The sequence below is a fragment of the Pollicipes pollicipes genome, unplaced genomic scaffold, assembly GCF_011947565.3.
Source record: "Pollicipes pollicipes isolate AB1234 unplaced genomic scaffold, Ppol_2.1 Scaffold_4740;HRSCAF=5597_pilon_pilon_pilon, whole genome shotgun sequence".
NCBI lineage: Eukaryota > Metazoa > Arthropoda > Thecostraca > Pollicipedomorpha > Pollicipedidae > Pollicipes > Pollicipes pollicipes.
The window spans coordinates 37731824-37748039 of record NW_023596545.1 but is presented as its reverse complement, the minus strand read 5'-3'; the positions used below and the strand labels follow the sequence as shown (position 1 = coordinate 37748039).

The 16216-nt window shown below is 47.5% G+C and overlaps 1 long non-coding RNA gene across 1 annotated transcript; it reads left to right on the top strand.

The window, feature by feature from the left end:
• The first annotated feature begins 1229 nt into the window (after positions 1 to 1229).
• Positions 1230 to 2940, top strand: LOC119099395 (uncharacterized). The gene is made up of 2 exons (XR_005094356.1): positions 1230 to 1323; positions 2771 to 2940. It is a non-coding gene; the product is annotated as an uncharacterized LOC119099395 (long non-coding RNA).
• The last annotated feature ends 13276 nt before the right edge of the window (positions 2941 to 16216 follow it).

Genomic DNA, 16216 nt, shown 5'->3' with positions numbered 1-16216 from the left:
TTGATTTAACGAAAGGCGATAAAAAATTGCCGGCCTCTGGGAAAAGCGCAACGCGTACATTTAGGCCTTTCACGTTTAGGGCTCCGCGGCGGCGGATGGACATTTTTACGAGAATCGGTAGCATTTTGACGTTCCGAAAGTGTTTGATTATGGCCCGCTAAGCTAAGCTGATCTTTGAGTGGGATAGAGTAAACGGTGTGGAATATAATGGTGGAAAAAGAAGAAAATGAATCGGGGCTCATGGTAATGTAAATTTAACGAGACTCGTGACAGCTTTAAAACCAGCGTATTGCATTCGGCACCTGTTTCGACTGTCGATTGCCGTTTGCCGACATTTCCGACTCATCCAACTAGCTCTGGCACAACCGTCTGTTTCACAAAGTTTGCCTGCGGACGCGAATTGTGCACGGTTTGTTGTTCGACCCAACACAGTTATGTAAATGCATGCCTTCACTTGCCTTGGCCGAGATACCGCACAGAAAGTGAAAACGACCAAGGTAGGCAAATCCATGGTGACTGTGCGCACATGGCACCTGACCCGTGCAGCCACGTGTGCTGCATTGTGGAATTTCCCGTTCAGTTCTCTTCGTGCAATTTCGTGTGTCGCCCCGATCCGGGGTTACCATGCTGCGGCCATAGCTTCAAACAGTCGCGCGCCCATTGCGCGGCGATCACATTTTCACGCCTGCCCGGGGCCTAAAGACGCACTTTGCAGCAAGTGTCGCGCGCTGTCCATGGACTGTAACCCCAGGCAAGCTGCCATGTCGTTTCCGACATCGCCTGAGTCAGTGCAGCACAGTGCAGCTGTAATTTATGGGTGGTTCGGTTTGCGTCAAAGCACGTGGTACCTCTGACCTGGTGCGCGCTGTGTTGGTCGACGCTTACATTTTAATGGTCACGCGAGGAGCCGGCGCACAGTTTGGTATTCTCACGTTGCACCCAGACCCGTGGTTTTCGTCGATTCCGATGAAAGTTTCCAACATAGATTCATCGTGGAATTACTCTTCGTGCATGTTTTTCACCTCTACCTATGGCAATCCAGTCGTCAATGAACTGACAAATGGCCAATGATGTGTCTGTTACTATGGAGATCTTTTTCAATGAAATGTCAGCACTCAGTGGAAGGCAGTGATCCATCGGTTCGCATCTCCGAATAGACGTGATTTGTTCCGGCGTGGTGCTCGCAGATCACACGTGGAGTCGCCCCTGGAAAACGTGCGGTGCCAAAGTGCATCTCAATGCTGCTGAGATATGTGACACCGGTGGTCAGAAAAGGCCACTAATTTCCATTGCTGTAGCTGAAGGACTTAAATGGTGATATAGGTAAGTCCAAAGGGAGGGGGAGGGTGACGAATCGGTCCCGCGGGACAATGTTTCACGCCCTTTACACCACGTTGTAGCACGCAAAACGACTATTTACCCTCTGATGCTCATTACATGACTACCGAACACTTAGTCGTGATTTAAAACTTAGGGCGGTGAAGATCAGTGAAAATAGATCTGTACCAGCTCGGTGCGTGGGTGCACCCTTCAGCGTAACGAACAAACGAGACGTGCAAATCTCACAGGGGTCGCGAAAGCGCCGCGAAACGGATGTCCGACGAGCGTGGAGACCACGCAAGAGAAGGAGACTTAATGTGCTGGGAACTCGATACTTCACTCATGATTGCTTGGGATACGAGGCAAGTTCCGCCTTCGAGGATCATTCGTGAGTTGAAGAAGCCAACGTATGGAGTCGAATGGGGAATCAAACTGCAGCGCCAAGAATTCTGCGTCACTCCGTGTGTGTACCAAAGAATGACGTCATTTACGTTGTGGATGGGCTATGATTTCCTGAAAAGACCGTCGTGCGCTGTTGGCGCGTAACGTGAAGACATCGATGGCCTCAACTGAAAGGGATTGTTCCACATTTGAAGAATTGAGATAAGCGTCAGTGTATGGAAAGGCCCACTTATAGCTATTTGTGTTCTTTTTAAGTGCAAAAAACTTATTTTGGCAACACGATTTCACGATTTGGTAAATATGCTCCTCAATACGTCATCGCTTGGTCAGTGTTGTTGCCAGACTGGCCGTGTGACAATTGTCATTGTCGCGGTTGGGTTGACTCGCTTGTTGGCGGGTTGACGGGTTGGCTTCAACTCTCCGAGAGCTGACTTCTTGACTGATGTGTTCAGACTGAACCGAACATGGTTGTGTATGCATGTTTTGGTCCTTTCTCGGGGTATTCTTGAACATTTGTCGTGTATTTTATATGTTTTACTTGCATTCTCATTCTCGCTTCACCGCGCTATTCTTAAGTTACTCGATTTCCAGCTTTTTCCGTTGTGTCTATTTCCGTGCGGTCCAAATTCCTGTATTGTATATTTCTAAACGTGGCTAGCACTCGAAGGTAACATTTACGCGTCAAGCTGGTTGAAGCCAACTATTGTTCATTAATGCTATGATTCGTTCTGACGTTCTTCGGGCGCGACTAACTAAATGGTGATATCTGTTTTGAATGTGAATACCACATGGTCACCGAGGAGACGAAATTTGTGTGACGTTTGATGACAATATCCAGTTTGGGTTGACTTTAACATAGGCGGTGCCAAAAAGTTAGCACGAGTTCGCGTGCGCCCTGCTCAAAATAGGATTATTTTAAGTCTTAAAAAGGCATTAAATGTGAACTGTAGCTAATTCTCTTGAAAATCCCTATATCAGTTGTAAATTCCATACGGATGTGGAACAGTCCCTTTCAAATGGGTTTCATATCAATGTGTCTTTGTTTCAGACCGGTCAGAAAAGGAAGCGCCGCAAGTGAGACGCTGGATGGCCAAGTCTTTGCGATAGCCAGGGTGGTCATACCTGCCGAGCTGCCTGCAATTCATCCCAGCGTGGCATGGAACTGTTTTTGGTCGAGTGTCCAGCAAGAATGCTGTGTTATATACAGTGAACCCTTCACTCGGTTTTTTTGGGCAGATCATTTTCGAGAGGAAGATCATTTTCGAGATGATTAATGGCGAATGTAGTCTGGCTATGTTTGAGTTGGCTCATATTGGGCGTACGTGGTGCCTCGCCACACATTCACACGTACTTATACGAATGGAAACGTCCATAACCTGAATGTTGTCTTCGTCGTTTATAGCTGCAGGTATTTCATAAGCACGGATAACAAGTCGCATTGAGAAAGACGAATTGGTTAGCGTGAAAGTAGCGATTAAATACCTGGCGTAAAAAGCACCGAACGATTCAAGCCCTATCGCGAGGCATAGCACGAGAACACAGCACTCGCAGTGTTCACCACACCTGCCCAAATAGTCGGAGAAAAAGGCGCTGAGTCGCCTTTCTCATCCCGCACGTCCTGGGGCCCGTTGGAGGGCCAGCTCGCACGACTTTCACCAGAGTGAAAATGAGCTCGTAAAACGGAACTACAACATCCACCCTGGTAAATGTCTTGTTAAGGGACCTATGCTTGCGAAAAGAGGCTTTGATCTGTTGTACGTGCTTCCTAACAAAAACAAAGCATACCATTTCCAAAACGAGCAACTCGTAAACCTGAACATATGCAAACAAATGAAGCCCTGCCAAGTCCAAAAAACGCGTTGCGCTTCATGCCGATTGTAACACAATGGAATAAAATACTGACACATTGAAAATACCATTGACGCTTACTCCCGCGACCCCTCCCGTCACTCCATAGGACTGTCGCCAAGGCCAACACCGCATCACTTGCTACAGCTTAAAGAAAACATGCCTGACAAGACGAAAAATGTGAATCTGGAGAATATGCCGCAATTTTCTAAACGTGAGTCTCAGCGCTTTTGCGGGAAACTCACTCCCTTTACGAGCAAGTGCTGTGTCTGGACATGGCCAAGTGACAGAGATTTGCTATATACACGGACAAATTACAGCAACATTTCAAGTGAGCTTGACTCTCCAGGCTATATCATCGTAGAATGCGACCAAAAAATGCTGAAAGGTAGTGGTAGGCTGGATGACACGGGGGTAGAGGCATACGGTGACGGAAGGAATGGAACACGTGTGCGCGTTGTATCGGTCCGTTGATGTTTGACAACTTATTGCAAAACGGCTATGCGGGAGCATAACAATTACCATTCAAATGTCAGACTTGTGTTCAACTCAAATTTTGGGGGGCCGGCTCAGGATCGATGCACAGATTTTGAGGTCCAATTCAGGTTATGACTCATATCCGTTCCAAATTTTTTGTAAGGTTCGGCTCAGACTCGTTGCGCTGAATCAGCTGGCTCATGACTCACGCAGCCCGCAAAATCATAGTTTCGATTCAGTTCTGGCTCGTTGCTCTGACTTTTTATCCATATTACTCATGCATATATATATATATATATATATATATATATATATATATATATATATATATATATATATATATATATATATATATATATATATATACGCTCATACATATATATATATATATATATATATATATATATATATATATATATATATACGCTCATATATATATATATATATATATATATGTGTGTGTGTGTGTGTGTGTATGTATGTGTGTGTGTGTGTGTGTGTCATAGCATGAAAATTAGGTTTCGATAACCTAATAGCAAGTTTGTAGTTTGGACAAAGCGAACACAGTGCAGCATACATTCATGCCTTTCCTGTAACCTGTCACCAACAAACTGTCGCCAACAAACTGTCACCAACAAACTGCCTCAAGTCCCAGCTCTGCGCTAGCGCATTCTACCTGCCAGCTTTTACCCTGCTCATAGTAACATAGCATACAATGAAGACTAGACTACACTTAACTTGACAGTCGGCATTCGGCCCCTGCCAAGTCCCACCCAAGTACATCCATGCTTCCGCTGGCAAGAATTAGCCATTCGGTCAGCGACTTTACAAGTCAGCAGTTCAACATCGTACTGAAATTCTTGAAAGGTAGGTAAGTAGGTACTGAGGTAACGGGTACGTGGCTAAGACTCAAGGAGGGCTATAGAAAGGACTCAGGACAATGGAAAGACGATGAGAAATGAAAAAAAACGATAAGGACTGGCACAGGCCAAGTAGGAAGGACAGGGGGATGGGACTTCCACTCATCGCAACCCCTCCTCATCGCATCCAATGCTACGCGCCCTAGTTGTAGTTAAAAAGGGCAAAATTGCGAATTATTTAACCGCTTCGAAACCGGAAATTGATTCCATCCCTGGGAGGCTGCATGCCGCACCATACGATCCGCATATGAGACGAGACAACCTTGCCACTATTGCTGTTTATTTCACATAGCTTCAGCAATAGCATGCTCATGACAGTTCAAGAAATGAATTAGGGGTCAAATATGCATTAGTTTATAGTTGCAACAACTGATAATGAAAATATGACCAGCCATTGGAATTTAAAGGAAGCAATAATTCACTGGGTTTAGCACTGGATGCAGGGCTGTAGAATTCTGCATCATGTAATATTCTCTGTTTTCTGCCTAGGAGTTGGCAAGCTTTAAATCAGGATTAACATGTTTTTCATGCTGCTTAGAAATTGCAACAATTTTTTAGCAAGCTTTACAGCTATTGTTGCATGCTGTTCATTTCAAAACACTGAAATGGTCTGTTAATCTCCCTGGGGTGTGCCGCGTCTCATGTTGCCATTTTAGTTTGAGTTGCGTGGCTCACTGGCATGTTTAGAAATGATGGGCTCACGTTTCAGCTGATGAAACTCACGAAGAACGTGATTCAGCTCATGGCTCGAAGCGGCGTTTTTTTTTTTTTTAATGAGCCGACTCAACCCACGGCTCATTCCAAAACTATTGGCTGGTGAGGCGATACACGATTTTATCTCAAGTTGAAAACAAGTGTGTCAAATGCGGGCATAATAATGACCACAGGCGATTCTTTTAATGCCTTTGGGAGAACCTTGCTTCGAGTGTTTGTTCCTCCCGCAACCCCCACCGCACCCTGTTCCACCCCACCCCCACCCCCACGTACACCAGGTCTGGTGGTCAAACTAAGTTAGGACTGGATAAAAAAAACGCTAGAAACGTGTCTATGTGTTTGTGGAAGATGGCTCGCCAGGTGGATGAACTTCATCAATCTTTGTTCTTTAGTAAAGCCACGTGTTGTGTACGCCACGGGTTGCGTAGGGGGTATGTGGTTTTGAGTATGCCCACGTGTTTATATAATTACGATAAGTATATAGATAGTATCTTATAAATCTGTCGGAAATGTAAAACCGCTAAGGTCAAGTTTTGCTGGGCATGTTGGCAGCTGTGACGTTGAATCTGTCAGCAAGGCTCAAAAGTTAAGGCCAAGTTTGGTTCAGCGTTCTGACAGTTATGACGTAAGCCTCATTGGTTTCTGGGCACTGTCTGCTGTTCCGCGCAGCGGAGAGCTCATTCAGAGAGGTATGGTTCACCCTCACCCAGTGCTCGGACTGAGAACAGGGTTGGCTGGTCTCTTCAGCCCGCTTACTCCTCAGTCCGCCTGACCGTTCACCGATCGCGTGGCCCCGCCAGGCTGTCTCACTTGTTAGGTGCCACTAAAGACACGCAACGCATCCGTGAACGTGCATAGCGATTAACAGGCGCCGCTAAACACACGCAACGCATCCGTGAGCGTGCATAGCAACTAACAGGCGCTGCCGAACACACGCAACGCATCCGTGAATGTGCATAACAACAACAGGCGCTGCCGAACACATGCAACGCGTCCGTGAACGTGCATAGCAACTAACAGGCGCCGCTAAACACACGCAACGCATCCGTGAACGTGCATAGCAACTAACAGGCGCTGCTGCACACACTTAACGCATCCGTGAACGTGCGTAGCAACTAACAGGCGCCGCTAAACACACGCAACGCATCCGTGAACGTGCACAGCAGCTGACAGGCGTCGCTAAACACATGCAACGCATTCGTGGCGCTGGTGGCCGCTTAACACGCGCTCGAGTGGAGGGTCAAATTGACCCCCCCCCCCCCCAAGACTTTTCCGCAATGGTTTCCGAATGGTGCAGCGTAGCCGCGCCAAATTTTGCATAGCTGTAGACAATTGAATAGCGGTTCGCTTGGTGTAAAAATTGAAATGTACCTTGTTAGGTCAGCAGGTCAAATTCAGGCCATGGTTTCAGCTAAGTAAATTTCCAGGGAATTTTTAACCTGATGCAACAACGGAGTGTTAGACATAGCCATACATTCCTGAGATGCTTTTTTAGGCAACACAAATATTGAATGAGCAAATTACGTTGACCTTAAATCAGGTATGAAGGTCAGACCAGGGTCAACACCAACCTCTTTTGTTACTCTGGGGCTTGCTGTATGAGATAGTTTCTGGTGCTCATTTCGAATTGGCTGATGGCAGGAACCGCATTATGCATCTTCCATGGACTTCTTAGAGGTCAGAATAGACCATTAACCTAAAACGACCCAGGTCAATGGTTTGTTTTTAGAAACATGCTGCCTAGAGTTATCTCTGTCGCTTGTTCAAATGCAAAACTCAAAGCAGTCTTGTATGATTTTGGTCACCGTGACCTTCGAAAGGTCAAGCAAAGTCACTGACCTTGAATAAGCACGTGACCACCTGCTTACAAGTAGATATCTAGGTTCTGGGGCACTTTAAAGACCAACCCGGAATTTGACATTGTCTGACCTTTTTTGGTCCGAAGGTCATCACCTAGGAATTTCAAACTTTGACCTAAGTGAGCTGATGTACAGGTCAACACACCCGGTAAATGTAGTGTCTTTGGCTCTCTTAGTTCCCGAGATCTCAGCGGGGTCAAATTGACCCCCACCGCCCACCCCCACCCCCACCCGAGCGAAAGGTGTCTAGCCGGCCACCCGGACGTGTGTTAACGCACACCACGGCACACCTGCCGCATAGTTTGCATTGTGGTCACTCCTGTTGTTGCCGGCGTTCTTTTGGCAGCTGCACTCTGTTACTTGATTTCTTATGCGCGTCGATGGGATGCCCAGAACCCCTAGCCTCGCCCCTACTCCACCCACACCCCACAAGCGAAGCCGCATGGTAAGCGAGTCGTAGGTAAGTAATAAAAGCTTTTTAACTTGAGTGTTGCATTGCATGCATGTTAAGTTATTTGCGCACAGGCTGTGCCTTCGGGCGTTTTTTTTTTTCTTTGAGTTTGTTTATCTACATTCTGCAGCAGAGCACCCACGTCGGCAAGTGCGATAGTGAAAGCTGGCCGTACGCCATCAATTATACGTACCCGTGATGGAGTCATTACGACGTTGGTAAATGCTGGCCACGCGCGCCCAGATGTACGAAAGAAAAAAAAATGCAATGTTCTGGGATGTAGCACTCATCAGCCATCTATATTTACGGGATACACACACCATAGCATGTTTAAGTGCACCCCTGAGATACAAGGTAAATTTGTCACGTCCTGTAGTAGAATATTTTAGATCCCAGTCAACAATTCTTGGATGTTAGACAAGAACTGCCTTTCCTCTCAGTCACATTTTGCTCTGAACAACGGTGTTTATGCACATATTAGGCCACACATGGATATGCACGGCAGCACGTCTTTTGAGTTGCAGTGGACAGAGACTGGGCCTGTAGACCACGGGTAAGCTACGTATGATTTCGTTGTTTGGCTTATCCACTTAACCGTATGATTTTTGCGAACAGCGATAACAGCCGCGACCTTTAAAACCGCTGAGGTGTTGGTAGGCTGACTGCTGGACACAACGCTCATACGTTTGCGCGGGTCGGTGAACGTCCGACTACATTAGGAGGCAAGAAGGAAAACAGCAGCCAGACGTAAGCCAGGTTTATTCTGTCTTATCACCGTGGTGTTCCTAAACTTGAAGTGGCAGAGGTAAGTCGGGCACGCGAATCCGGAGAATTGGACTGTTACATGGAAAAGTTGAGAGAGAGAGAGAGAGAGAGAGAGAGGGGGGGGGGGAGAGTGGGTGGGTGGGCGGGTGGACAGGCGGGCGAGCGGGCAGGCGGGCGAGCGGGCGGGCAAGTGAGCGGGCGAGCGGGCGGGCGAGCGAGCGAGCGAGCGAGCGAGCGATAGAGAGAGAGGGGGAGAGAGAGCGAGAGAGAGAGCGAGAACGAGAGAGAGGGAGAGAGAGAAAGGAGAGAAGAGAAGAAAGAGGCTTACAAATATCTTCTTGGTGACCTGTGACGACAGGAACAGGTTTACCATCAAACGTCGTGCGGCGCAAGGCTATGCTGAGTTGAAGTCTAATGTTTGCCATCCTGTTTTGTTACTTTTAATGTATGGCTGCGGGTTAACGTAATGGAAGATAGCGTTCAAGTCCTTCCGCAGTGATCGTTCTTTGGTTAGTTGTTTTTTTTCAATACTGTGTGGCTTATTGGTTGACGGGTCATCTGCAAATGGGAGAAAATATGCGCTCGTAGCGGCAGCGAGTAAAATACTGTACAAAATGGCTAAACGGGATCCGAAAACTGAGCCTGGCCATATGGGTGCAGTTTTTCAAATAAATGGAGGCAGAGCACGGAGAAATTACTGATTGTACGCTTACAATATGCCAACAGCTTTTCTTCAGATTTTGCCCATTTCCGTTTCACAATTGGGAGGCTTGAGACCCCAAACCGTGTAAGAAAAAGCATTTCTGCCCGCAGGATATCTTTGTTTTTTTTTTGCTTTCTTTTTACGGACGAATTCATGATAGTAATTTTTCCGTCAACCAACACCCAAATCCACACGTCTTAGTATGTGCTGCTCGCTGAATTTTTCGATTTTTGTATTGTTTCCGTATGTGTCAGTGAAGTCAAGCCCCTGGTCCAGTGATTGATGTTAGTTATGGTCGACGATGTGCTCAGCTGCAGCTGTGCATTATACCCGGGCCTATTACCACTTAGTCGTTCAGTGAGAAATGAGTGATAAACTTCGGGTGGCTCCGGGAAAAAGTCGAACGGAAGAGGCCGAGTGGAAAAAGACGAACGTTAACTGAACGCAAATAGTCGGGAGGGAAAAAGACGCATCGGAAAACCTCTAAGGGCAAAAATACTCAGACATAAAAGTAGAGAGCCATAATAAACGAACTGGAAAAAGGGAAAGAACCAAAGTTTAAATGAGGTAAAATTGGACAGGTATAGAATCCGAATCTTAAAACGCCGAAGGGCAACAGGTACAACGAAATCAAATTTGGCAGGGATAAAGGTAGAGCCGAGAAAAAAAACAGGGAAGCAAGTCAGTAGGGATAACAAAGGCAGGGCAAATGCTTGGAAAACACTTCAAGACAATGCACGTTGACAGAAATGAAACTGGAATCGGAGAAGTCGGAAGCGCTAAAAGTTGACAAGAGTGAAACTCGAATCGCAAAAAACTTGAAAGCAATAAAAGTCCACAGGGATAAACGACAGAATGGGATAAAACTCGATTGAGATTAAAGCGAACAAGCCGTTAGTCAAGTGGATTTAAGAAAGGGGACACCTGTGACCATAATTCAACGCCTAGCATAGAAGGAGATGTTGCCGGCTGTACTCGAAGGTGTCCACGAATTCAGTGGATGTTTTGCCTTGGATCCTTGGGTCCTCTCATTTGGGTCCGCTTGCTCTCACCCGGAAACACTCCTGGAAGAAAGCCAGCCGCCTTCGAGCCTTCATGATCGAACAAAACGCATCACGCCATGATGACTGATCTGCTATAGGAGGGCACTGTCGCGAGCAACACATACGCTCACGACAGGAGCCCACATGCAGCGGCGGTGCCCTGATCTGCTATAGGAGCGGACTGTCGCGAGCAACACAGACGCTCACGACAGGAGGCCACATACAGCGGTGGTGCCCTGATCTGCTATAGGAGCGGACTGTCGCGAGCAACACAGACGCTCACGACAGGAGGCCACATACAGCGGTGGTGCCCTGATCTGCTTTAGGAGAGGACTGTCGCGAGCAACACAGACGCTCACGACAGGAGGCCACGTACAGCGGTGGTGCCCGTGGCATATCCCGCTCTCTCGTAAGTCCTGGTGCTGGACAGATACGTGCCTAGTTCCCAATGTTGGTTCCTGGTTCCCACCTCTCTTCTTAAAGAAGGATCTTCGATCCATGGTGCCTGCTGTTTTTTTCATCCCCTTCCCCGTTTCTTCCCATGTACTATCATAAGCCTAGTGCTAACTTTTACCAAGTGTCGGGGAGCTCGAGCCCCCCATAATGCGATGGTCTCCCCGCTTCTGCCTGACTCTCATTGGCTTTCAACAACCACCACTCAACGACCAACCACCACCAACCATACCCTGCTTCTTGGTACCCAACAGTCGTTTTACAAACACTAAGCCCTGGTTCATGGTTCTCGCCGGCGTTATGGCCCTATGTTGTGTTAGTTCCCACACGAATGTGTTCAGCGGGGTACGAGTGGGGTGGGGTTCAAAGCCATGTGGGGTACGACGCGTGTTTCAGTCAGCTCGGAACCCCTTTATTCGTAATTGGCCACATGCATTTGCAAATTGGTGTGTCATATTTGCGTGCATATTAATGCGCTGAAGAGCACACATATTTCGCACAGAAATCCGAGCACTTAAAAACGTATGATTCGTTCGAATTTCGGGTTTGCCATGGATGCTTTATCGACTCTAAAAACTCCTATGAATCAAAGGACGGCTTACCAGAACGAGTCTTGTCTCCTCGGTAGGTACAGTACAGACCTTCATCGTGCTGAATGAACCCTCGTTCATCTACATTTGATCTACATGCTATCCCCATCGTTGCTGTAATTGCTCATTTCTCGCGTAATACGTGACACATACTAGCTTTTAACACCGAATTAGAACCGAGTTGGAGTGGGCGGAAGCTCTCCGTCCAATTTATCGAAATTGTTAAAAGCCGTAGCAGCGTGACGTGCGGCGGTGCTTCATCGCATACAAATAGCGGGCAGATACCATCCAGAGCAGCGGCGTGCGAACTGCGAAGGGCCGTTCCTCGAACGACGCGCATCGTGGGCCCGTTAGTAAGCGCGCACGAGCCCCCTGTGGACCTACGATACTGGCAGCCGGCTTGAACTTTCAGGGTTAAGGTTTAACATGCTTCCTTAGCTGGAAATGAAAGCATTGGCACCATGGCGTCTCGATGCCCCTGACTGTGGCTTAGCGCTTCGTGGGTTAAAAAGGCGCTACGCAGTACGAAGGTTTCTGCAGTATGCTTTGGACCCCCTATTCTATTACCAGAACCACATGCAGATATTCACTGCGTGTTGGGGATTTTTATTTAGTAGCAGATTTTCTTTGCTGTTCAGCAGTTAGCAGTTCAGCAGTTAGCAGTTCAGCAGTTCAGCTGCAATTCAGCAGTTGTCCGCGGTTACTCCGGTAGCATCCGGACGACGTGAACGGCCGGATGTCCCTCTCCCCGAGAGTGAGTGACGGGCTGGCCTGTGAGATAAATGATTGAAACTGTGTGTTCAGTGAGTTTTTCCAACACTGATTATAATATTGAGATGACGGCGTTGCTAAGTATGCACTGCGCAGTAATTTCGGTTTTGGTACTACGATCTGCGGTTACTGTTTGTCGCTGCAGATGACTGTTCTTGCAAAAGAACGATACGCTGCCCGCGTATGGCGGCGAAGATTGTTCCGCAACGAAGCAAGAGGCGCTTCCTCACCATGACTGAGCTAAGACATGACAGACATGACACGACTAAGCGCCCTGGCGGCTCTTAAACCCCGTCCCCTAGAAACATGCGCTGAGGTGAACTGTCGTAAAACGGTCGCATCATCTGCAGTGCAGGATCACAGCGGTAAGCTTGATATGGATCCGCAGTCATTTTGGAGCATTCAGAAACGTACAGGCAGACGCGGCAACCAAACAAGCCGCGCGTATGTGAAGCCCAGTGCGGGTCGCGATGGCAGTATTTGACTTGCAGACTGGTATCCGTGTAAGTCGTGAATAAAAGGCACCGTCGCTGACATGGCGGGGTTCATAATATGTGCAGACATCAAACTGTGTGTCGGCGCTGGCGTTCCGAGCAAATTGGACAGAGGAGGTGGTAATGCACTGACCGCGAGATGGAGTGGCCCCGGTGGCTGGAGTGTACTACTTTTGGAGCTCAACTGGACTATCTGGCGCTTGAAAAGTAACGTACCCTCGGGCAAAAGCTCACCCCGCTTTGGCGCCACACATAGGCTGAATCCTGTAAATCTATATACGTCCGAATAAACCATTGTTTGACAGACAGAAACTCTCGTTAACACGTGTTCGAGTGCCCGGTTGAATGCGATGCGCTCGGGTGGCAAGCAATTTAACCTCCTGAGATCTCGAAACTTTAAGTCGCAAATCATCTGCAAATGTGTCCGTCATTCACCTAGCCATTAGTTTCTAGATGTTTTGAACGCCCGGATTCGGTGCACACCTTGTGGAACACACGGATCGCGCCGCACGCACCGTTTCGGAAATTCTGCCGACGATTGGGTGTGGTGAAGCGGGTAGTTTTCCTAGCATTCTGAAAATGTAGACAAGCTGTTTCAGTGTTAGATTGAAAGGGTACACATATATCTTGTGCATTTAAATAGAGATATTAGAGATAGGTAACCTGAACCGTAACGTCTCAAGTGAAATAGACAATCTGTGACCGTGACGTCTCGTGTGAGGTATCCAAGGTGTGGCCGTAACATCTCAAGTGAAATAGACAATCTGTGACCGTGACGTCTCGTGTGAAATAGACAAGCTGTGACCGCAACGTCTCGTGTGAGATAGACAAGCACTGAGCTAAGCTGTGACTGTAACGTCTCGTGTGAGATAGGCGAGCTGTGACCGTAACATCTCGTGTGAGGCAGACAAGCTGTGACCGTAACGTCTCGTGTGAGGTATCCAAGCTGTGACCGTAACATCTCGTGTGAGATAGACAAGCTGCGACCGTAGCGTCTTGTTTGAGGTGTCCAAGCTGTGACCGTAAATTATTGTGTGAGCTCGCACTGAGCTTCTGGTGATCCAGCGTCTCTGCTTGGCTCCTTCATACAGCAAATATAATTGATGCTCCAATATCGGCTCAGATCAGGTATAAAAGTTAACAGTTAACTGGTCGCAAGCCATCTCAAAGGGAGTGTTCCACATTTATGTGGTGCTTTAAAATGAAATAGCCATCTTGAAGACCACCTGATGCTGTTCACAATTCTGCCATCCTAAGACCTAAGCCGTCTAGTTTCTGAGCTGCGCGCCAGCGAAAATAAGGTAAGCTATATCGTGGAAATATTTCAAAGTCACCTTGGCATCCATGATGTCATAACAATGTCATTGAAATCCCACCATTCCATAAGTCTTGTGGAGATCAAGGCCAGAAAACATAGCTGTCGAGGCATTCATATCTAGCGCTCGTGAGCGCGATTTCCAGATATGACGGCCGTCAATTAGCTCTCAATGAATGTTATGCAAGGTACGATGACGTAACCAAACCATGACGCACCAAGAAGCATCTTTTCTGAACAGAGAATTGTGCTGTCTGGAGCAGTCGTTTCCACTTCAAAAGTATGCCAATAGTTATAAGCGAGCTGGTTTCGTCATATCTGATGCTTGTTTCAACGTCTTCAAATGTGAAACATTTCCTTCAGCCATGAAATCGTGACCTGACCTCTGACATCCACCAGGAAACGCTTCACAAAGCTTACAAAACCGCAACTTGAAAGATATTGAGGGAGAAAGACTTACAGCTGGCCAACGCGTCCAGCGCCTCGTTTTCGCGTCCGTAGTCGCCGCCCTGGCTCTGGCGGCAGGCCTGGGCGTCAAGTCGCCGCAGCTGCAGTATAGGTGGCGCTCGACACGTCCCTCCCTGGAGACAGTTGTTTGAGTGTCATTCGGGATATTTTTCCGTGACGTTTGGAGCCAGGGTTGGATCTGGCTGGCGTCTCGAAACCGCACCTAAAGATCACCACCGAGCGATGCGTGGGCGCGGGTTATCTGTTGTGTGGTGTGCGGTTGCAAGCCTGACTTTTCCTGCTGCGGTGGGAAGCCTGAAGACAAGTAGGATTTTCCCAGTTAACTACGTATCTAACATTCATTGAATCTATGCACTATGTTAGGGTTAGGTTTCATTTTCCCAAGCTACTCAGAATGGGTGCACCATTTCCAATAGCCTCGAAAAATGATGAATGAGTGAAGGTCTCACTTCAGTCAAACGGTTTGTCAGGTTCCACTTGGATCAATAATTCACCAAGCATCTTGGATCCTCTTATACGCTCTGGTGAAAGATTTGCTTTTCATCAGAATATTTCTAACTTTGCTAGAAAGTCTCTCATGGTCTAGGATATCCAATAATTTTTTCAAGAAGCCATGATGGATTCAGGAGCCATTTCAATACGGTGTCAAACGATCGCAATCCGGGTAATTTGGGCATGCGCGTATGACTCCTTCGGAGAAAAGTAAGACGACATCGATGTGGCTTACCTCAAAAGCGCCATCAAGACAAAAATTAATTTTGTTCGATATGCTACGGCGAAAGTTTTAGGGGCGCGAGATCGTGAAGTGTACGTGAGAGGAAGAACGAACAGGGTTGGCTCATCTTTAACATTTTCTAGAGAGGTATTTGGGGTGACATTTTTGAACTCGGCCAAAGAATCTCATATGATTTGGGCCCATACATTTCCTCTAAACTACCTGCCGGGATCCGGCTTCCATTTTTATATTTGGTCATGATATCTGAGTCCGGGATATGTACGCCCAGCCGCGCGTCCGCTTCCAGGACGATCAAATGGCAATTGAAGTTGCTGACCTCAAAACGGTCCGTGATTTTTGAGGCGGCCATCCAAACCAGAAGGGAGGTTGTCTGACGCACGTGACATATGTGGTCATCAGCGTCACATTCGCAAAGGCGGATCATATACCTAACACATATCTTAGTCGTCTGGCGGGCACTAAGAACATTCCGCCCACTCGACGCTGTGGTGGCATTCGAGTAGGAGGCGGATTACCCAGGATTGAAGCGCAGGATTGGGGCAAGAAAGTCAAAGGATCGGTTCCATAACCGCAATGCCGTTCACTGAGCCGCAAAACGTGGAATTCTGCCGTCCTTGCCCATAGATTGGCCGCATTTTACCACGGCTTGTCGCGTTTATGTCAAGCTCTGAGAAGTGAAAGATTGTCGGTTTTTTCTCAATATGAGATAAATGGGCGTTTAGCGAGGATTTTGGTCATTGTCGTCGTAATCTCATGCGTATCCCAGAATGGAAGGTCGGGATTTGTCATGTATGCAGTTTCAGAGGCAAAGACTGAGTGCGCCATGATGAAAGTACCACAAGGTGATGTCTGAATTCGGCCAATGCTAACCCCCGCCCTGATTCTCC